Raw genomic sequence first — 11,100 nt, forward strand, 5'->3', positions numbered from 1 at the left:
GGTCGTGAAGACGTACGACTACATCAACCGCGTTGTCATAACGCTTCCGCTTTCGGTCTATGAGGGTACGTGGATAACACTCTCCCCTCTCGTTGCTATGTATCACCATGATCTTGCATGTGCATAGGAATTTTTTTAAAATTACTACGTTCCCCAACATAAAGACCACTTACACCAGTGCTAAGTTGGCAAAGATATACATGACCAGGATCGTATGTCTGCATGGAGTTCCGAGGAACATTGTATCTGATAGAGGAACCCAGTTTACCTCAAAGTTCTGGAATCAATTGCACGAAACTTTGGGTACCAGGCTAGAGTTTAGTACAACTTTTCACCCGCAGACAGATGGACAGACCGAGAGAGTCAGTCAGATTTTGGAGGATATGCTGAGAGCTTGTGCGCTAGATTATGGATCTAGTTGGGACGACAATTTGCCATATGCAGAGTTCTCTTACAACAACAGTTATCAATCCAGTTTGAAGATGGCCCCTTTCGAAGCCTTGTATGGAAGGAGGTGCAGGACCCCATTGTCATGGGATGAAGTTGGAGACCGCCAGTTGTTTGGACCGGATTTGATTAAGGAGTCTGAACAAAAAGTGAAATTGATTCGCGATAGGCTCAAGGTAGCCCAGTCCAGGCAAAAGAGTTACGCAGATTCTAAATGCAAGGAGACAGTTTACGAAGTCGGAGACCGAGTGTATCTTCGAGTATCTCCACTTCGAGGAGTTAAGCGCTTTGGAGTTAAGGGAAAGCTAGCGCCATGTTTTGTCGGACCATACAAAGTTTTGGAACGTATGGGAGAAGTTGCCTACAAGTTGGAGTTTCCCAAAGGATTGTCAGGGGTTCACGATGTGTTCCACGTTTCCCAGTTGAAGAAGTGCCACGCAGAGATGGCTGATATACCGCTGAGAGATACAGTGCCGCTAGAAGCCATTCAGTTGGATAGTGATTTGACCTATGAGGAGAAACCAGTCAAGATTCTCGAGTATGCCAGCCAAGTCACCCGCAGCAAGGTTATCAAGTTTTGCAAAGTTCAGTGGAGCCACCACACCGAGGATGAAGCCACCTAGGAGCGAGAGGAAGAACTGCTGAAGGACCACCCTCACCTATTTTCTAGCCAACCCGAATCTCGAGGGCGAGATTCATCTTAAGTGGGGTAGGTTTGTAACATCCCAAATTTTCAATTTGGAATGTTATACACTAGATCATCAATGCATATCATATTTTATTTGCTTTTGGCCTGATCCAGAAATTCTATGCAACTCAAGGACCCACGAAGAGAGTTGGGGATTTCGTTATTTTCAGTTTTGGGTTCTCTCAAATTTTGAAAATAGGATCTTTGATTTTATTTATTTTATCTTCAATTATTTCTATAATAAAAATATGAGAGAGGGAATAAAATGACTTTCCCAAAATAAAGAAATATTGAAGGTTTAATAAAAAAAATCAAGTAAGATTTTATTTCGGATTTTCTCGCTATTTTATTTGAATTTAGGAAATATTGCATGATTTCAAAACTGTATTTTAAGGCCAAGAAAATGTTCATCTTTTTCTAAATATTTTATTTAGACGGTGACATTTTTTGGCATTTTTAGATTTTTATTTATTTTTCTAGAATTTATTTTCTGTTCGGCAGAATTATTTAAAAAAACGCGCGAGAGCCCTATTGGGCCAAGGCCCAGCCGAGCCGGGCCGGCCTCGCCAGCGCCACCGCCAGCCCCGCCGTGTCGGCGCCAGACTCAGCGAGTCCGACCCCGAGCCGCCTCCGCCGTCGCCCCTTCCCCAAGCCGGCCGAGCCCCCCCTCCTATAAATACGCCGCCACCCCGGCGCCCTCACCCCGTCCCAGCCCCGCCGAACCGCCGCCGCCTCCCGCCGCCGCCACCGCAGCCCCGCCACCCCGCGCCGTCACATCGCCCCGCCGGAGCCGTCGGAGCCGAGCCGGAGGTATAGCCGCCGCCGCCATGGTCTGTTTTTAAAAAAAACATCCGGTTTTTTTAGAAACCCTAGTTTCGTTTTTTTATAAATCGGTTTTTCCGGTTTATTTGTTTAGCGAGCGTTCGCTCGTTCTTTCGTTTTAACGAACGCGTTCACCGTTTAGTTTCAGATAACGAACGTTCGTTCGTTAATCTGTTCGTCGGTTTTTGTTTTTCTCAGGTTTTTCCGCGATTATTTCTGATCGCGATTTCTGATCCGATTTTCGTTTTAGTTTATCTTTTCGCTCGTTTATCGGAATCAGGCGATTCAAGCGCCTGGAGTTTTTCGTCTCGGAACCCTCTTTCCGTTTAACCAACTCAAACAAGTTTTTGCATCTGTAAAATTTGACCTAGATCCAGATTAGTAAACGAAGCTTGTTTCTTTTGCCGTTTGACTTTCATTGCTTTGTTTGATTTGATTCTTTTTGCAAACCGGAGTTCTTAAGTTGAACTTTCTGGTTAGATTTCTTATTTGAGTTTTACCCGTGCATTAGATGAGTACTTATTGTATGCTTGTTTGTTTGCGATAGAGTATCCGGAGTGCGCCGCTTGCTACTTTGAATCTCTAGGTTTCGCGGATCATCAGCAAGCCAAGTAACACTTTGATCATACCTCTTTACTACCCAGTTTTTATTGCATTAGATCAATCCTCAAACAATTGCATGACTAGGATCTAATTAAAATGTGGGTTTTGGAAAGTAGATGAGGTAGTACCTCTTACCTGTTTTATTATCAAACCCTTGGGAGTTACTTCTACGTTTGCTTATTATGCCATGCTATGCTAGTAGACGTGGATTGGATGAGTGTATCCATGACAGATGTGAGATTGTTAATTAATGGTTTATTTAAGGTGGCAACTTTAATACACATCTGGGTGGATTGAGGCACCTGGGTATTCCAGCGATTGCCTGTTTTTCTTGATGAACCGCCACCCAGGCTCAAAGGGATCATGAGATTATTCATGCTAGAAACTTCCATGTGCAGCCACAAGCTACTATGGGCTCTAGCATAGTTGATTAAGTCGTGCGAACTCTTAGAGTGGTAGACTAGCAGATGTAGGGGAAAGTAGGTGTAACGGTCTACCCGATCGTAAGGTGCTAGCGCTTCTGAAAGACTATGTCTCGGTCATCCGTTTCTCAAACACCATGTAGTGCGAGAATCCCAACGAAGGAGATCGAGTCTTGTGGGGAAAAGTGCGCAAACCTCTGCAGAGTGTATAAACTAATCATGATTAGTCGTGTCCCCGGTTATGGACGTTTTGAGTATCTAGTACTTGGATTATCATGTGAATCTCATCATGTTACTTTAATTAATTTTTTTGGGTTTTAATGATGATGTTTAATTGGGGTTTAGAGGATGTCTATCTTCTCAATGTTTAAAAACCACCATGATAGTTAAATAAAATTTATTCCTTTGCAGTAGGGAAAATTTGGCTTTACGCAAAACTGTAACCATAGAGCTTTCCACCAGCCAAATATGCATGTAGTATAGCTTTATTCTTTCATTACTCTCTATCTGTTACATTGTCAGCATATTCCATGTGCTGACCCGTTTTCGGGCTGCAACGTTCATGTTGCAGACTTTTCAGACGACGAGTATGGTGCCTTTAGGTCGTGGTTCTATACTCAGTGATGCCGTTGGAGTTGGTGGACTCACTTATCTTCCAAGCCTTCCGCTGTTATCGTTATTAGATGGCCTTAAGCCATATTTATTGTAATAAGTTCTCTTTTGAGACATTCGATGTAATAAGTGTGTGATTGCTACTCTGTTATAAATCCTTCAAGTACTGTGCGTGTCAGTATTACTGATCCAGGGATGACACTAAAGCACAGAGATCGGACTGTTTGAGGCCTGGTCGCTACATCATGGCCATGGCGGGTGTGGTGCAAGAGGAGATTAAGATCAGAGGTGTGGTGTGGCTTTTTCCTCACTCCTAACCACGTTTAAATAGTGGGTGAATGCCACGCGCCAAGCGGCGAGGTCTTTAATGTCGCCCGGCATGCGAATGAACGTGTGTCAGTCGGGGCGCCAAAGTAGTTTCCTTGACATATGTGCTAGTTTAATGGAGGTACGCGAACAGACAGATGTCGTTTCAATGCGGGTAGAAGGCGCGTGCATGCAGCGGGTGACGCTCTCGGGCCGCACGCCCTTCAATGCTGCAGTGAGAGGTCGCGTCTGCTCTAGGTCAGCATGAATGTGGTAGGTCAGCATGAATGTGGCGCAAACGCTCTAGAGCGTCGCTGACTGCTTCGGGTGGGAAAGGGCGCAGGCGAGGGAAATGGTTTTGGGTGGGCCAGAGTTATCAAAAGAGGGATTGGCAGTGGTCCGGACGACCACAAAAGCCCTGGCTTCCTTCCAGTTTGCAGGAAAAGGACGTCCGGACCAGCCTGTGGACAGATACAAGACATCATGGGATGGCAAACCATGTCATGACTGCGCGGTCCAGACTGATGTGGGCGGTTTGAGGGTCCGTATTGGAGATGCCCTTATGTCTGGCTGTGGAAATAAGCTGCCGACCTAGTCATAGATTCATGTTTTTTCTTTCTTTCTCCAAACATAAAATGGGTCATACATTTTGAACTGCATATCCAAATTTGGATCAAATTCGACCATTGTCTCCGTTTTGCCAAGAAGTTCCAAACTAGACTAATGTTGAATATGTTTTCTAATTATTAATTTTTCTATTTTGAAAATTAACCGTAACATTTATGAACTTAGCAATTGTGGTTCATTCAGTTTACCGAGACATGTCCTCCATATTAAGTTCTTAGGTAAATAATTCCTCATGAACTTCCCTGTTTAAAAACTCACCCATGCATCATGTTCCAAGTCAAGTTAAAAAATGAATTTCCATAACATAGTCAACATTGTTCTTGTTTCAAAGATCTTGTCAAAGGAAAGATGTCAGTCAAAACAGATACAAAATCAAACATTTGGCTTCAAACATATGGTTCATTTTGTGTTTGGACAAAAACACACAAACATATTTATTGATGGGAGAGGGAGATATAAAATGCATGTTCATTTTGATAAACAGAAGGCCCATTTTGCACATATGCGAACTATCCAATCTTCGAGACTAAATAGTGGTTGTGGGCCCATGGCTCACACATAGCACTGCGGCACCTGGTGAGGAGAGGGAGGTAGGATGTACATTGAGGGATGAAGACGTTTGGTCCATGGGAAAGTAAAAGAAAAGCTAAATACTTTCAAAATAAACTTGACCTGCCATTGTACTCCCTTTTTTTAGAGGTTTCAATATGAACTACATACGAAGAAAAATTAACGAATCTACACTCTAAACTATGTCTATATACATCCGCACAGTGGCGAATCTAAGGGCCAGGCTTCACATGGCTTGAGCCTACCCTCAAAAATCGTGAATTATTTTTTTAGTACTAAGCCTCGGCCTATTTGGCAGGCCCAGTCCAAGTAAAACAGATGCAGCCGGCTCCTCTAAGCCAACTAAACCACGCAGAGCCTACCCTGCATTTCCATCCTAGATTCGCTGCTGCATCCGCATGTAATACATCTTATAAAATCTCTAAAAAAACTTATATTTAGGAACGGAGGATGTACTTGTAAAAAGATTCCAAAAAAGAAAAGAAAAACCTGTTGACTTCATTTTCAAAAGACAAAAATTTCAGCCAAAATAATGTGAATAATGACTTATATAATAGCAAATAAAAAATTGCCCTGAAGTCGACGCTGGAATTTTATTCATGAAAATTTATACTAGTGCAATAGAAAGCAAGTTTATTCCAAAAAAAACTTCTAAACTTTTTGGACTTTTTTGTAAAAAAAATTCTCGTATAGGATATACTAACAAAAGAGCCTGTGCATTGTAACGGGAGAGAAAACATAACACACGCTCTTAACTCAACAACCATCACTCAAGACTACAATAGGTCTATCTCCTTTATTTTTGCGAAGCATCATATTTGTGTTGCCGCTTATCCTCCTTCTCACCCTCGCCGGCGATGGCCTTGGTGTTCACACAAAACAACAAAAAACATGTGTTGAATATGGTTAATCCTAAGGTGTCTCTCTCTCTCTCCCTCTCTCCTCCCTCTCCCTCTCTCTCTCCATCTCTCTCTCTCGCTCGCTTTCTCTCACTCTCGCTTTCTCTCACTCTCGCAATGAGAAATCTATTGTTTTTCCCCGCAACATTTTTCAGAGGTATGCATGTGTAGTTATCGATGTTTTCTTTTTCGTATATAGTTATAGTTGGGTGTTTATTTGCAATCCGGATCGCCGCTGGTATGAAAAAAAAACGAATCTTCCGCTATAAATTATAAGTTTGCTTCCATAACAATCTTTACCTAATAATAAAGCAAATTGGGTTCCTTTCGTCCGTCATGGCATTTTTTGGAAAAGTCCCTCTATTTCAGAGAATTCAACCCGCAGTTCTATTTTTAAGTTAAAACGAATCGTTATTTTCGTATTTTACACAAAAGTTCTTGTCTTTTCTTGAAATCAACCCGCGGTCCGGATTAAAGTCACATCCTAACCGTTATTTTACATTTTTCGAAACCCCCTTGATGTTTTAGATAATTCATCCGCGGATCATATTTAAGTCAAACAAATGCCTTTTAAAATCATCCATATCTTTTAAACTGTAACTCCGATTTGAACATGTTATATATGAATTTTGATTAGAAAAATATGTATAATATGAATATGAGATTATTTCTACCTGTTAATTATTTTTAAATATTATTTTGGAATATATTTGAGTCAAACAAAATGATTTTCTAAATTATCTGTATCCTTTAAATTGTAACTTTGATTTTAACATATTATATATGAAATTTTATTAGAAAAATATGTGGAATCTGAATATGATGTTAATTTTACCTATTAAATATTTTAAAATATTGTTATGGAAGCAAACTTATAATTTACAGCGGAAGATTCGTTTTTATTTCATACCAGCGGCGATCCGGATTTCAAATAAACACCAACTATAACCATATACGAAAAAGAAAACATCGATAACTACACATGCATACCTCTGAAAAATGTTGCAGGGGAAAAACAACAGATTTCTCATTGCGAGAGTGAGAGAAAGCGAGCGAGAGAGAGAGAGATGGAGAGAGATAGGGAGAGGGAGGAGAGATGGAGAGAGAGAGAGACCCCTTAGGATTAACCACATTCAACACACTTTTTTTGTTGTTTTGTGTGAACACCGAGGCCATCGCCGGCGAGGGTGAGAAGGAGGATAAGCGGCAACACAAATATGATGCCTCACAAAAATAAAGGAGATGGACCTATTGTGGTCTTGAGTGATGGTTGTTGAGTTAAGAGCGTGTGTTATGTTTTCTTTCCGTTGCAACGCACGGGCTCTTTTGCTAGTATTTTAAAAAAATTAATAGGTAAAATTAACATCATATTTAGATTCCACACATTTTTCTAATAAAATTTCATATATAATATGTTAAAATCGAAGTTACGATTTAAAAGATACAGATAATTTAGAAAATCATTTTGTTTGACTCATATATATTCCAAAATAATATTTAAAAATACTTAACAGGTAAAAATAGTCTCATATTCATATTCTGCATATCTTTCTAATCAAATTTCATATATAACATGTTCAAATCGGAGTTACGGTTTAAAAGATATTGATGATTTTAAAAAGCATTTGTTTGACTTAAATATGATCCGCGGATGAATTATCTAAAACATCAGGGGGGTTTCGAAAAATGTAAAATAACGGTTCGGGTGTGACTTTAATCCGGACGGCGGGTTGATTTCAAGAAAAGACAAGGACTTTTGTATAAAATACGAAAATAACGATTCGTTTTAACTTAAAAATAGAACTGCGGGTTGAATTCTTTGAAATAGAGGGACTTTTTTGAAAAATGCCATGACGGACGAAAGAAACTTAATTTGCTTTATTATTAGATAAAGATAAAGATATATACACCCAAGGAACCGAGGCGTATTTCCCGTACAGTGAGGTCATTCTTCTGGGTACACAGTGTAGCCGTTCCGAAGAACCAGGAAAGGAAAATGCTCATGCCTGACATTGCATGCACCATGCAGCATCCTCCTTGTTGCAATCGCATAGTAATTTAGTCTAGTCCTCTGAACTAAAGCAATGGAGATATATATCACTCATACGACGGCCGACGGATATACAACGACGCAGTCCAGTAAAAGCAAAATCAACACGGATTATTATCCCAAGGTCCCAACCAACCCAACTAATAACAATTCAGCATTTGTGGGTTGTTTGAATGAATCTTTGACAAAGTCCTTGAACTGAACATTCCAATTTCTAGTACAAGCTTCTGTCCAAAGCACTGACATTTACACATTGAGCCAACCATCTACGAGACGACGTACTAGTACGTATCATGCCAGCACGGCTCACCAAAGAATCGCCGCGGCCACGAGGGTGGCGGCGGCACCGGAGACCCTCCAGACTCCGTGCGCAAGTGGGTCGCCGGCGGCGCTGCTTCCGCGCGACCCCGTTGTGACCCGGCCGCCGTTCCATCCGCCGCCGCCCCTCCCGCCTCCACCCCGCCCTCCGCCGCCCCCTCCGCCGCGGCAGCACGCGCCCTGGAAACACGCGGCAACGCAGAGCAGCACCAGCAGCAGCGCGCAGAGCAGCCTCGCGTTGCTGCCTCTCATGGCCGGCCGTACGTCTCACCTGGTGACCCCTGCACCTACACGTACCTCGGCAACTCAAAGGAAAAAGGTACACGTACTTCGGTACTTGATCGAGGAGAGCAGATAGGCCAATATCTCCTCTCGTCTCGCCGGAGTTCGACCCCCTGCCATCCCGGTGCGTGGCTTATATGCACTGCACGGTGAGGGAGGGGAAGAAGGTGGCGGGAAACTGCGGCCTGTTCGAAAAGACGCGTGCTACTGGGCAAAGACGTGTTTGCGTACATGCGTTCAACTGCGGCGCAAGGAAGAAAACAAGGGCACAGACATTTCGTGGCACTGATGCAGTCCGTGTGCCCGCGCGCCGCTGGCGAAAGCGATTGCCTTCTGCGCAAACAAAGAAGAAGCGATTTCCTAATTTTCTGCTACGTAAGAAGATGAAGATCTCTGTTGGTATTGATCGGGTATAAGCAGTTGACGTGAATTCATTTTTCAGGTACTCCGCGTCTTAGAACGTAAGCGTCACGTAGATCATGAACGACTCCATGAACGTAAGCATCGATCACGATAGTTCACCGGGCTAATCGGCCAAAACCGGTCGATGATTTTTAACGTGCAACAGTGCGTGGCCGCCCGTTCGGCGAACAAACGCATGTAGAATCAGGCACGGGACATTGACCCAATAGATGTATTCAATATTTATTTTTCTGCGAAATAGACGTATTCAATTTTGAAGGAGCAATGCAAATGAGCACGTGCGTTCCGTAATTCAGGTCAACGGTGACGCGTAAATGTTGAGATTTCGGGTGTATATGTTTTTAGTGATATATTTGAATACACGTTATTGTTGACTGCCATTTAAGCACTATTCAAACTCTGGGTTTATATGGGTTTTCTCCTCATTATTTAAGTATATTCCAAGCAGAAAAAATTACACGAAATTTGGGCAACAAAAGTTTGAAAAAGTTGGCCCGCATGACAGTGACATCGTGATAGCACCAAACGGTTTTGGTTACCTGCTGCGATTTGACTTGTCGCTTGTATACGACCGCCAGCTGACCAAGCGGCGCCAGCCTTCTCTGCTGAGATGACCAATAGATTGAGAGAAAAAGTTGGGTGAATATGCATGCATGCGTGTCTATTTAGTTCTATTTTAATACCATGTGTGTCAAATTAACTCATTTTTATTTTGCGTGTAAGTGAGCTAATAGACAATATGTCACAATACAATAAAAAACAAAGAGATAATTAAGTGGCATGGACAATAAGTTTAGGGAAAAGCTTCCCTCGCCCGACTGATCATCTCATTCTTGTCAATCGGGTCGCTTGCTCGCCATGTGCTCCCATGGCCCCTCCTACTACTTCCCGGCCTTATCTCTTCCGAGGAAGCATCTCCTTCACACGTGTTCCCTGGTCGTCTCTATTCCCCTCCCCAATCATCACGCTTGAGAGGAGAGGTTTTCCATGGCAACGCAACCACTGATACTATGAGGAGACGGCGCGACGCCAACCACTATATGTTGCATCCCACGACCAAATCTGCTACAAACGAAGGGCGACGCGAGCACTGCTTGTTGCATCCTTGCTATTATCGCACCAATGTTGCAGCAAACAGGAAGGGGTGATGACAGCCACCCGTATCGCCGCCGTTGAGAGCATCTTCCTCTTCTCTCCGCCCCTTCCCAGCATCACGGTCTTTGTTCGTGCGACACCCACGAAACATGGGCCTTGGTGCAATCCAAAATTAGTTGTGCTGCAAAGGAGCTTCACAACATGGCTCATGTTGCAATCCAAAATTATAGTTGAATGCCTACCAAGTGAACACAACATGGGTCATGGTGCAACCCAAAATTCGTTGTGTTGCAAAGGAGCTTCTCAACATGGCTCATGTTGCAATCCAAAATTATAATTGAACATGCCTACCAAGTGAACACAACATGGGTCATGGTGCAAACCCATGAGTGCAACATGACTCCTCTTGCAAATCATAAACCGCAGTTGAACGAGCCTGCAAAGCAAGTGCAACATGGATCTTGTTGCAAACCCCAAGCACAACTTAGCTCATGTTGCAAACCCTAAACCACAACTGAACAACCCCTGATCGGCTGGTTAAGCGTGCGGGATCGAACAACTCTGCAGGCAGTCGATCCGATCACTGCTTCAGCCGGCCAACGCGTAGTGTGTGCCTATATACAATAAAGACCCTGATAAAAACAAAAGCCACATATGTTATTTATGGTCTTAGTAATTTCTTTTCATATCACGATGTTCTCCAATGCATTTACTGAAGAAACATTAGATGAAATATGTGCATGAAGCCTAATACTGTTGAGCGCAATATGGCTGAAAACACCTACCCCACGACCCTCGCAAGAGTTCCAGTTTGCCAAAAAGTTTCTTCATGGTTGAATTTTCTTGGAATAATATCAAGACCTATAATGACCAAAAAGGATACCCTCTTGGTCCCCGCATTTCTCTTGAATGGCAACTTTAGTGGCGAAAAGCCTG

Source organism: Triticum urartu, chromosome 1 (assembly GCF_003073215.2).
Source record: "Triticum urartu cultivar G1812 chromosome 1, Tu2.1, whole genome shotgun sequence".
NCBI lineage: Eukaryota > Viridiplantae > Streptophyta > Magnoliopsida > Poales > Poaceae > Triticum > Triticum urartu.